Below are 12,690 nucleotides of genomic sequence, written 5' to 3'. Positions count from 1 at the left end.
AGATCTGATGCTGACCAAGTTTAGATTGAAGAAGCTACAAGAGTAGCCAATGCTCATTCTTTCAATATAGAGTTTCAATTTCTATTCCGATTTATTGGAATCAGAATTGTAATTTTTTGTATCATTGAAAATCTAGATGATGACTTGTAATTCTATGTTTAATTTTAGTTTTATAGTATACTTTGATAAGATCATATGGCCTTGGTCGATGACATTTCAAGTAGTGTATTAATTTTGGAAGATAGTTTAAGATTTATATTAAATTATAATTATATTTTAAAATGTTTATTTATAAGTTATTTATTATTTTATATTTTTATTCTAAAATAGTTTTTTCGGTTAAAGTACGGTGGGACCGGTTAGACCTATAAACCAGTGAACCAATAACTAAAACGGTTTAATGACCGGTTCGGTTCTCAGAACCTTGATGCAAACATAACCTCTGCAAGCAAACTCGGTCTTACAGGTGAGACTCTCTCTAGCTAATATATGTATTGATAACCTCTGTAAGCAACTTCTGTCTTATATGTGCGACCATCCCCTGGATTGGCCGATGTATCTCTGGAAAGCAAATCTTGGTAGACTCACCACCGTATCTCTGCTTATTTTATTTTCTTTTTGTTCTTACTTTCTTTTCTTTCTTATCATTCCACAATATAAATTATCTTCGCATTATTCTGTCGTCCTTCCCTAAGTGTCTTATGAAAAAAAATTATAAAGTTCTTTAATTAAGTCTGCGTTCTCTAAAACTTTTAAGATTACTATACTTTCTTGCTTTATCATTAATGAATATGGAGAGGTGTCAAGTTTCGGTGTAACCGAGACGTCAATTCAAGTTATAAATATCTCAAATAGATATTTATGAAAACTGAATATATTAAAACACAAGTAATAATATATATAGGGTTAAATATATATGAGTTACTAATATAAATGACATTAATAACTTGAGAATGAAAGATATTTGATGAAACATTAGCAAAGCTAAGTTCACCGAAAAGTTACCGATATTTACTCATATCGGTGGATATTGAGCTTGATAATAATATTATTAACTAAACTCTATTTTTTTAAATTAAAAATATCAATTACTCAAATTAAAATATATATATATATATAACTTTCATTACTTATAAATTACTAGAATTATAGTTTTAATTATGTAAAATATTTCATCATAACAAAAATATATACAAGAATATGAATTTGATTGAATTCAAATAGTTATAAAATTAATTTAATTACTTATAATAAAATAATATCTAAAAATAAAGAACTCCAATTTATAAAATAAATTATAACTTATTTATATTTTCAAAAATGTATGTGGATCGTTACACCTGCACAATTAATACTCACATCAAACAAACCTTTGGACTTTCAACCCAATCAAATATATGTTTGTCATCACCAAAAATATAATTATTGTTTCCTAAATTTAACATCATTCTAACAGTTGTATATTGTAAAATTTCTAAAACTTCAAAAATATATCCTTTCAAGAAAACACATGACAAAATTATAGGCTCCTGCTATTGTTCTTGGGTCTCGCATGAACTCCACTAACGAACTGAAATGACACATTATTCTGCATTCATTCAACATCAATTATTTAAACTTAGTTCTTTCATAATTTATTTACAAGTTATTCAAACACATAATCAAATTATGTTCTCACCTGTTGGACTGGAGGGTGCATTATAAAAATAAAAATTTTAAAAATATTATTTAAAAATTGTTATTTTTAATAAAAAGTTACCTATATATAATCTGCCAAATTAATGTTTACAAGAATTTTTGAACTTTTATTTTGAATTTTTAAAATATTATTTATATATTTATTTATATTTTACAGGTCCAGACAGATCTGACAAGTCAATAAAGTTAATTAGTAAGTTTGGGCCTAAAAATAATTAAAAAATTTGCATCCACACGTCTGGCATCCGTGGATACCCGTAGGGATTACCCACGATGGAGGAGCTAACGAGGACCCGTAAAATCTCCATGGGGACGGGAGCAGGAATTGAGGTACCGCTAACCCGTCCCACGGGGACCTATCCGTGAAATTTCTGCGACAAAATTACTTAAATATGCTTAAGTGTATGTTTTTTTGGTTTTCCACGTTATCCTCCAACCTGACAGGCCAATGATTGATCCGCCGTGGTATTATGTTCTATTTAAGAGTTTGTTGCTGGTTAATGGGTTGCTACATGCACAAGGCGGAATTCAAGCCCCCAACACTTGTTTAAGCAGATTAGTGAGCTAACCACTAGACCAATCCAACTTGGTTTTATATAAGTGTATGTTTATTGACTTTTTTAAGTTTTATCAAAAAATAAATTAATGATGTGTATAATATTTAAATTTTTAATAACTAATTATTCAAATTTGTGTTTTACAAGGGGATATTATTATCCAGCTATGATCAACCACTAAGAATTGTTATATTATTTTGTTGAAAGTTTTTTCTATTTCATTTTATTTTAAAATGTACATTGAAAATTTTGTGTGTATATTGATTATGTTAAATTTGTATTTAGATTATGTTTTAATTTAAAATATTTAGTTGAATTGTATTACATTTTATTATGATAGTGTTACTTTTTAAATTTTATTTAAATTTAATATTTATGGATATCTGTGGGATTCGCTTTCCCAATGAGAGAAAATAAATGGAACCTGAGATTGTGACGAGAATAAGACAGAAATAAGGGGCTTTACTAAACAGGGACGGGAGATGCGGCAAGGGGTCCCCGCCCCATAGAGTCCTATTATCATTTTTACTTGGACCTGACATATTAATATATTAAAACTTTTATAATAGGCTGAGATTGAGTCTCTTTTATAACAGAACAGACTGCTTCTTTTGTAATAGATCTATCTAACCTATTTTTATTCATACTCATGTGTCACTTTATTCTCTTGTCTCTTTCTATCTTTATTTCTATCTAACTTTTCACTTTCTCAATCCAAATATTTTGGTTAAAAAAAAATCTTTACTCCAACTTAACTTTCCTGAGGTAAGACTATTTTCTTCTTTTTTATACTTTCTAGAATTTTAATTAACTATTGTTATTTTAAATATTTAAATATTTAAATTATTTATGTAATTTTTAATCTCTTTAATATTTTATTTTCAATTTTTTTTAATATTATAAATTTTTAGTAACATAAATTTATGTACTATACATAAATTACTTGATTGTTATGCATTATACATATTCATAAAATTACTTGTGTATTTTTTTATGAAATTAAGTTGTATATGAACTTTAGAAATGACTTTATCAATATACTAATTTAAAACATATATTTTCTTATTTTCTATAATAAAATTGAAAAGATATTTTATAGAAAAATTATTAATAAAATGAGAGATAAGTGGTTAAATGATTATTTGATGACATATTATAATAACCAAAAAAATAAGTAAATAAATAAATAAGTAAGATAGTGAAGTCTACTCTTAAATATTTTTTTTCTTTCTCTAACCTTAGTCATATACTAACATTTTCACTCACCTCACCCCCTCACTATCTCTCAGCCCCACACACACGCATTTTCATTCTCACCCATGCTCAGAGAAAAAAAGAGAGGAGGGAGGAGAGAGACAGCGCTGACAGAAGTGGGAGCCGCCGTCACCGTTGAAAAACAGAACGGAGGAGAGAGAGAGGAAGATCCAGCGGAAAAGAAAAAGATAGAGGCAGAGGAGAAGGAAGCGCGCAACGGGGAAGAGGAGAAAGGCTTCGTCCTCGCGGTCGCCGTGCACCATCGTGGCTCATGGAGTCGGGAGGAACCATCACCGTCGCCGTTCGGGTGAACCTGAATCAAGCTATCGTCCTTACTGTCGGAGTTGTTGGTGCTGCTGGTGTAAACCCCGCAAAAATCGGTAAATTATTAGTTAATAAATTGAATTTTAATTACGAAAGCTAAAAATACAAAACTAATATCAAAATAGGATGGAGTTCATCGAAACGAGAATTTTGATACCAATTTAAAAAATTTGGCCCAAAAATGGACCGAAAGGACCGAACTGGTTGAACCGAGGCCCAACTATATTTGTAATGGAAAACTATATATGTGTGTGTGTGTGTGTGTGTGTGTGTGTGTGTGTGTGTGTTAGGTGTATATGTGTAATGGAAAACTATATATGTATGTATTAGGTGTAGGTTAAGTGGGTGTTTATGCATTGGAATTGAATTGGGATTATTTGGAGGTTTGTTGGTGACCAAGGCTTGTTTTGGGGCTGTTTGATTGAGCTTTGAGGGGCTGTAATTTTGCGTTGTGAGGCTGCCTTGGGTGAATTTAGTGATCGGCCAAGGTATGGTTTAAGTTTCGCACGTTTAAAATTTACGGTGTTGTGAAAACTTAGGTTAGAAGAACCATAGGATAAGTTGAATTTGTTAATGGCATTTAATGAGTAGCTTTGTGTTGTTGTTGGTATAAATGTTGATATTGATGAATTATGGTTGGTAATTGTTAATAAATAGTTATTATGTTAAGTTGATGGATTAATGTGTGTGAAGGGTTGATTTGTGTTAATGGTATTTTAATTGGTATATGTTGATGAAAGTTGGTACAGGTGAAGAATTGATATGAACAAATGAAGGGTTATTGATGTATGAGGTAAAAATGGATAATTATTGATGATCAAGGTTGGTTAAGTTGATTAAAGCTTATATTGGCAATGGTTGTTGATGAATTGAGTTGATATGGCATTACAATGTAAGTTTAAATGGTAAGAAACTTAAGTTGGTGAAAATGAGATTTTGTTGAAAGTGGTTAAAACTAAATTTTGATGAACTTTGGACGTCCATAATATTATCCTCAAATTTTGGATTGAATTGTGGTTTATTGTAAGTAAAAGATGGTTTTAAGGGCTTTTGATTGATATTAATTTTGTGAAAAATAGAATTTCGTAGAGAAAGTTATGGACGTTACAAGTTTGGTGTATAAAGTTGTGTTGCAGGGTGGCAAAGTTGATTGCAGAATGCTTCTGGGCATTCTGCCCATTATTTTCAAAAATGCGCCATCCATGCGTACGCGTGGTGTGGAGTTCTGGCGACGCATGCGCGAGAGGCATGCGTATGCATGTGTGCATATTCACGCGTACGCATGACTCACGCGTACGCGTGACTTGATGTATACTTGACATGTGCGCGTGGCCTACGCGTACACGTGGATGCTGCCTGCTGCAAAAATTGGTTTTGGCCATTTTGAAACCAATTTCCACTTCTAAACCTCCATTTTCTTCCCTTTAAGGTTTAAGATATGGTTCTAGGTTCAGTAGATAAAAGAAGCTAGGAAAACAAGATAACTTGAGGGTGAAAAAAGTTGTAAACGGTGGTTTTTATGAAGAAAATAAGAATGTTAATGAAGTTTAAAGTTCAGGCTTGTTATTTGATGATGTATTGATGATAATTGTCATGGCTTATGAATAAAGATATCTGAGATACGAGTTTTCCTGGGTAAGAACCGTGGCTCGGCACCACGTGTTCCAGGTTGAATCTCGATACTCTGTTGACCCTACGTCGTAAGGGTGACCGGGCACGTATAAATTCCTGGGTATGGATAGCCCCCATTGAGTGATTATATGATGAATGAATGTGAACTCTATGCATAGACTCTTGGGGATGCGCGACGGGGGACAGTCTAAGGTTTTCGGACTTGTCGGGTTGGCTGGATAACCGACAGATGGGCTCCATCATCCATAGGACAGGCATGCATCATATGCATTTGTTTGTTTGACTGCTATGCATTTCCTGGGTTTGCCTAGTTGATATAAGTCACCTACTATCTGTTATACTTGCTATTTGTACTATCTGCTCACTACTTGTGCATGAACTTGTTTGATTGCCTGTTTCTGTTGCATTCTGAATGATGAAAGGATGGAGGAAACAGAGGAAATGGTTTGGTGTTAGGTTAAGTTTGAACTTGAGTAAGTTAGGTAGAATTAGAACACCTACCTCTATTTATGGCTTATGGTTAGTATTTAAGTTGGATAACTGAATAACGGAGTTCTAGGATTGCCTATGGCATTCTCAGGACCTTATTTATTATATGCGTGGCACTTTTACCATGCTGAGAACCTCCGGTTCTTATTCCATATTGTATTGTTGTTTTTCAGATGCAGGTCGAGAGGCTCCTCGCTAGGCGTCTGGATCCTGGAAAGCGAAGTAGTCTTTGGGTGTATTTTGGTTTCTATTTGTATATATGTATATATATATGTGTGTAGCTTACTCTCCAAGTAACTTATGTACGCTGCTCCTCTTAGAGGTTGAGGGAGAGATAGGAGCTTACTTTGTTATTTTGGTATATTTGGGGATACTTATGTATGTTTATATGTATATATGTATCCTTCGGCCAGCCTTAGCTTCGCAGGCTGAGTCAGGGGCTAGTTATGCTGTTCCTTGGCTTTTCTTTATCCTTTTGTTTATTGTTTTATCATGTTCCTATTAGGTTTCTTAGCACGCAAGTAATCCTTTCCTTTGAGCGTTGCACTTTTCATTTTGCAATTTTTGCTTAACCGTTTTGTTTCAAGGTTCCTAGTATATTATCTTATTCTCTATTATGTATTTATTTTGCTGTCTAGAGGTCCGTAACACCATATTACCTCTCTTCTACGACTTAAGCGTAAAACTTTGTGTAATATGGTATTACAGCCGGAGCTATTCCTGTCATTATCCCAGTCTAGCCTTTTTTCCTGATTCTGTTCTAGCTTTTATGTCCTATTCTACCACCATTTAATCTGCCATGTCTTTGTTTTAATTCAACTTTAGTTTTGCTCTATTTTTTATTCTCAGAACTATCTCCAGTTCCACCTTGTCACTGTCTCGGTCTAAATTCTGCACTCATTCGTTCCATTCTATTTCAATACTTCTCACCTTGAATTTGGTACTTCAGGTTCGGTATCTTTAGTTCCTTGGGACCAAATTGTGAGTAGACTTTATATTTATAACTGTTTTGCTTTTCGTCTATAATTAATTTAGTATACGATGCGTTGAACTTATAATTATACTTACAAAGATTATTATCAAAATTACTATCAAAGAATTTTAATTTGGCTTGAATGATCGATTTATTAAAGCTAAATATCTATTCTTGTTAAGCTCATTTTAATATGCACATGAGACTATATGTTTTTATGAGACATATCAGATCGAGAGAGGGAGAAGAGCAGATCCTCTCACCACTAGAAGCTCGACGACGGTGATGGAGTTCGACACTGACATAGCAGCTCCCACCTCAGTCACGACGCGATGACGGCGGCCGCACTCTTTCCCGTTGTCATCTCTCCTTCATGGTGCGACGGTAGCGACCGCACTCTTCTCCGCCGTCACCTTCCTCTTCTTCCTTTCCTTTCCTTTCTTCTCCCTCTTTGTTTCTCTCTTCTCTTATTCTATCTCTCATATCCTCGTCTTGTCTCTCACTACCGTCACAAAGCGATGGCGGCAGCCATCCTTTTTCCCGCTGTCACTTCCTCTTCTTTTTTTTTTTTTTTCGTTTTGGTTTTTCTGTTTTAAGTGGGAAGGAATGGGGGTCATGGTGGATGGGGTAATGGTAGTGATAATAGAAAAAGGACATTTGTGTCATTTACAAAATTATTATGTTCAAAAAGATAATTTTAAAATATTCAATAACTTTAAGGATGATATTAATAAAAAAAAGGTTAGAAACGATTTTAATTTTGACCCAAGATATAAAAAACAAAAAAATACGTAACTATATATATATATTGAAAAGACTTTTCTAATATCAAAATTTATTAATTAGTCAAGAGACAGTCTAGATAAATTAACAAACATATATCTTCTTTTAATTTTTTTTTTTAATTTTGAAGGACACAATCTTTTATAATCAAAGAAGAGAAAGAAAATACAAAGCCTAAAAATCTATAATATTTGTAGACCAACCTTAAAACATTCGAAGTAAATGAAGTTAAAGAAATTAATGAGAAACAACAACACAAAAAGGCAAGAAAAACGAAACAATAATCATAGAAAGAAAATAGAATACCCATAACAATCATAAATCAAAACCACAAGCCATAAGATATAAGCAATAACAAAAAAACAAAACAAAACAACAAATTAAACATTTGATAGTACACATAAAAAAGACAATTGAACAATCATAAAAATTAAAAACGGTAATTATTACATAAATCAATATGCTCCTTTTTCTCTTATAAAAAATTCTTTGACACGGTCCTCTTTGAAATAATTATTATCATGACTTTAAATATTAAGTATACTAATAAAAAAATTCCTTACCTCATGACTATAAAATAATGGATAAATAGTATAAAACATCACAAAAAATGTAATTTATTTTCTCCTTCATTTCCCTTTTATTTTATTTCAGTAAAGGGCCAAAATGAACATGAAAAAAAAAAAATATTAACATTAATAGTACAAGACAAGATAATTAAGAGAGTTAGCAACACACTTAAACAAAAATAATTGTATTAGATTTGTTATTCTATTAAGATACACAAGAGAAAAAGGCTATTCATAGAAGAGAAGTTGCTAAGTGTGAACTTTTAGTTTGATTTTTGTATGCAAACTTCTTTATTGATTCACTTATTCATATAAATTATTATTTTCTAACTAAAATTATTTTATAATAATATTTATATGATTTCATGTGAATTATAGATATATTGTCTAGTCATTGGATTATAAAATTCATTCCATTTTTCTAAAAATATTTTTTGGGAACAAATACTTGATTATGTGAGTCTTTCTATTCAAGAATAATAATGTGCAATGAATACCTATTTTTTATTGAGTTCTTAGATGTTATCTGCTCCATATATCATAAACAGGATCCATTCATATTTATTTATTTTATTTTTTGTTAAATATGTAATTATTTATTCTAGAAAATGTAAATTTATTAAAAATATTTATAACCTTTTTATTTATATTATATTAGAATCTGTTAGGTTTGCTAGGAGACTATTTTCCTGAACATCAATCATGACTCATTTTAAATTGTAACACATGTATAAAAAAGATATTTAATCAAATTGATAATAAAATAATTATTTAGCATTTTTAAAATATGAAGACAAGATAAATATTTTAAAATTTTCAACTAAAAAAAAATTAGTGACTAATATATTTTTTTTTTTAATTTTGTATTCTGATAACTAATGTGTGTTTATATTTTATAAATTAGAATTAATATGCTTTTTATATATTATTTTTGTCCCTACACCATCAATTTTCTGATTCTGTTACTATGCATATATATTATGTGCATACTACTCAGTAATTTGTGCGTAAATTAGTGTATTAGATCGTTGAAAAAAAATATTAATCTTCTAAAATTTATGAAAATAATATAAAAAGATAACAAAAAAATCAATTAAAAATAGATAAAGGTACATTTTTCAAGCTTTAAGATAAACTAAATAATCTTTTGGCATGTCAATTTATAACAGCAGATTTCATGTTCTATGATCTAAGATTTTTTACAACGATTAGTATGATTCTATTGTTAAACACAAATAAGTGAGCTTGATCTGCCACAGCTAACTCAAGATAAACCCTAGATAAAATATTTGTTTTTCCTCTCCTACTTCAAAACTCTCCACTACAGAATGATCAATCTGTCATTTAATTGAAAATAGCATAGAATGTTAGCCAATATTAATATAGTAATTCTTATATCACATAAATGTTAACACCAATAATAAGAATATGTTGCATTTGTACATACCAAACTCCTAAGAGAAAGCTTCTTAGTAGTAGACAAATCCACATCTACAAATCCAGCAAATGATGGCTTGTACAACTCACTCTTCAAAGAAGAACTATTGAAAAACAAGAAATTGAAGTAAGTTAATCATTTAGAAGACACGAAAAGAAGGTAACATTCTAAAATCCATTTGAATTATTCGTCAAATACAAACCTTCTTGCATCGGAGCATAAGAGCACTACACGCTTGTTCGAAGCTTTAAAAATTCTAAAGAAGACAGGAGTATACTCCTCCAAATTTTTTGAAGCCAATGTTAGAATACCAAACGGTCCAACCCCACCTTGAATATTTGAACCCTTTTTGCCACACAAATCCTCTGCGTTGACCCAACTTGGATCAAATGCTTCAGCCTCGTTCAAGCTTGAAAATGAGAAGGTAACTTCTACATCTGCCTGGTGTGTCATGCCATATAATATAATTCTTAGCACTTTAAAATGTCATGCCATATAATATAATTCTTAGCACTTTCCATTTGATGAGATCTTTTGAGACTGAGTGAGCCCATACAATGTTACCCCACACTGAACCTTTAGGGTTGTTTTGATAAAACAGATGGTAGTATCCATTGTAGTGCATAGGTCCTGTATTAATTCATTTGTGTTCATTAAACTATTCAAAATGATATTCACACATCAAAAATTAAAAGTCACCAAATTAATTATTATATATTTATGTATAAATATATCTAATTTAACTTATTTTTATTGTAATTTTATATTTCTAACATGCATTCTTCAAAATTATTAACATGTATTATAAATAAGAGTATAATTAACATATTTTCACATAGATTTTTTATTTCAACATGTATTATAATTTATATAATTAATTGAATACCATATTACACTATTAACAGTTTTATGTTGAAAATTTTTTTTTAAGGAATAAAAAATTAAAATAAAATTATTGCTATATATTGGTTAAGGTGGTCAGAAAAATAATCATTAAGAAAAATTAGAAAGAAATTAAAGAGGAAAAACAAATACTAACTATTTGGATCTGCATAATTTGATTGTAGCGTCCATTAACCAATTGCGGGACCATATAAAAGAATTAAGAAAAGCAAAGAAGTTTAATTAGCCAGTATCAATAACCAACGATGAATGGAGACCCAAGATTCAAGATAATTTTAGAGACAATGCACAAAACAAGAGTTCTGAGTGCATATATAAATTTTCAGCTTCATAAGCTTGGGCTTATGTATATTGTACTATTGTATGTCTTCTATATATAACTGAGATTTTAATTTTGATGCACATGTAAAATTAAATTCTATAGCTAATAAGCATTCATATTATAAAATATAAAATAAAAAAACTATTAGTCAAGTAACTTTACTAGCAACTAATTGTATCAAAGACCATTATTATATGGGAGAAAAACATATTCCACACACTAGTAAACATATTCAAGACTTGAGAAAAACAACTGACAAAAACATAAAAAAGGACAAAGTTAAAAAATTTTCAGATTATTAACTTCTTTCCAAATAAATTTGAGAGGATCATTTATAATAGTATAAATTTTTTTAATTATTTATTTAAATATAATTTTTTATTATCTAATATTTTTTTACATATTTTCTTTTGAACCTACGTAAAGAAATATAAGATAAAAGATTATACTTTACTAAATAATTAAAAAAAATTTAAAAAAATTCATTCTCCCAAATTTACATCTTTGACATTTTATTCTACCAGAGTTTAAATCCCAGTTTTATCCCTTCTTACTTTGATTAAAGTTCTCAGCATGGATACATTGGATAAATCTTAACGTAACTAGTAGGATGCTTATTTTAATATTTTTTATTTTTTTTCCCATTCTTTATTATATAATTCTACAAGGTCCTTACAACACTAACAATATTTTAAAATCATACACATTGTTCTTTGCTTTTTATCATTGAACAACCAACCAAAAGAAGCATATATGAACATGAAGGAAAAAACGGTTACAAACCGTTAATCCAATTCCTAAGAGGTTGAAAAATGATATCCAGTTCTGTGTTTGTCGCTCACAGAAATTCTTGAAACAGATTGAAGATGAGGGTGTACTTTGTGAAAAGCGTCAACGCCATTATTGCTAATTATGAGTATCACAGTAAAAAATAACACCGCTATTAAGGAGTGGATGCACCTTAATTGACGCATTCAATTCAAGCAAATAGAATGTATCTTATGAAAAATTAAAAAGGGTTTGGTAATTTGTGTGGAGACTTGGATGGAAAACGGAAAAAAATCAGAAACTATGAGAAGAAGAAGAAGGGATTTGATTGCCATATTTATAGGGTGAGGTACAAGAAAGAGTGGTCAAAGGCTAAGGTAGTTTTCAATTTTGATTTTATCTGAAGCAGTAGTTTCTCCTTTTTCGTTATAGATTATTATTCTATGGATAAGATTACAATATAGGATGTATCTTTTTTGGATTTATCTTTTATTTCAAAAAGGTTAAATCCACATGAACTTCTTGACTGAATCTAATTTTATCTATTAAGAATATATCATTCAAAATTTTAAAAATACATAAGGAGAAGGAGTTATGAATACGATTATATTTTCTCAAAGATTCATTTACCTACGTGATCTTAGAGAGACATATTATTTTTCTCATACCCTACCTCAAACTCGAGAATTTTTAAATAAATAAATAAATTAATTATTTACTTATATATGCATTCTTAAAAATGTTTATATTTTTTATTATTTTTGGCGTTCGCAACTAAATATGCATAATAATATCTAATTTATTTGTCATGACAACGAGATAGTATATTTAATAAACTATATATTTTTTCAGTAAAATTTATATTAATTTAAAATATAAAATCGATATAATTTATTAAAATTTAGATATTGTCACTTTGATATTTATTTTTTTAAACAAATTCAATTTTATTCAAAAGAGTACTACTTATATTATATTTA

General features: G+C 29.9%; 1 long non-coding RNA gene across 1 annotated transcript; it reads right to left on the bottom strand.

Moving 5' to 3' along the window:
• Positions 1 to 9,506: 9,506 nt before the first annotated feature.
• Positions 9,507 to 10,155, bottom strand: LOC112773139 (uncharacterized). Its single transcript, XR_003187821.3, has 3 exons — positions 9,920 to 10,155; positions 9,727 to 9,820; positions 9,507 to 9,616 (listed from the first exon to the last, which is right to left on the bottom strand). It is a non-coding gene; the product is annotated as an uncharacterized lncRNA (long non-coding RNA).
• Between the last annotated feature and the right edge of the window lie 2,535 nt (positions 10,156 to 12,690).

The sequence above is a fragment of the Arachis hypogaea genome, chromosome 18 (assembly GCF_003086295.3).
Source record: "Arachis hypogaea cultivar Tifrunner chromosome 18, arahy.Tifrunner.gnm2.J5K5, whole genome shotgun sequence".
Lineage (NCBI taxonomy): Eukaryota > Viridiplantae > Streptophyta > Magnoliopsida > Fabales > Fabaceae > Arachis > Arachis hypogaea.
The sequence above is the reverse complement of the archived record's forward strand: the minus strand, read 5'-3'. Positions and strand labels throughout refer to the sequence as shown.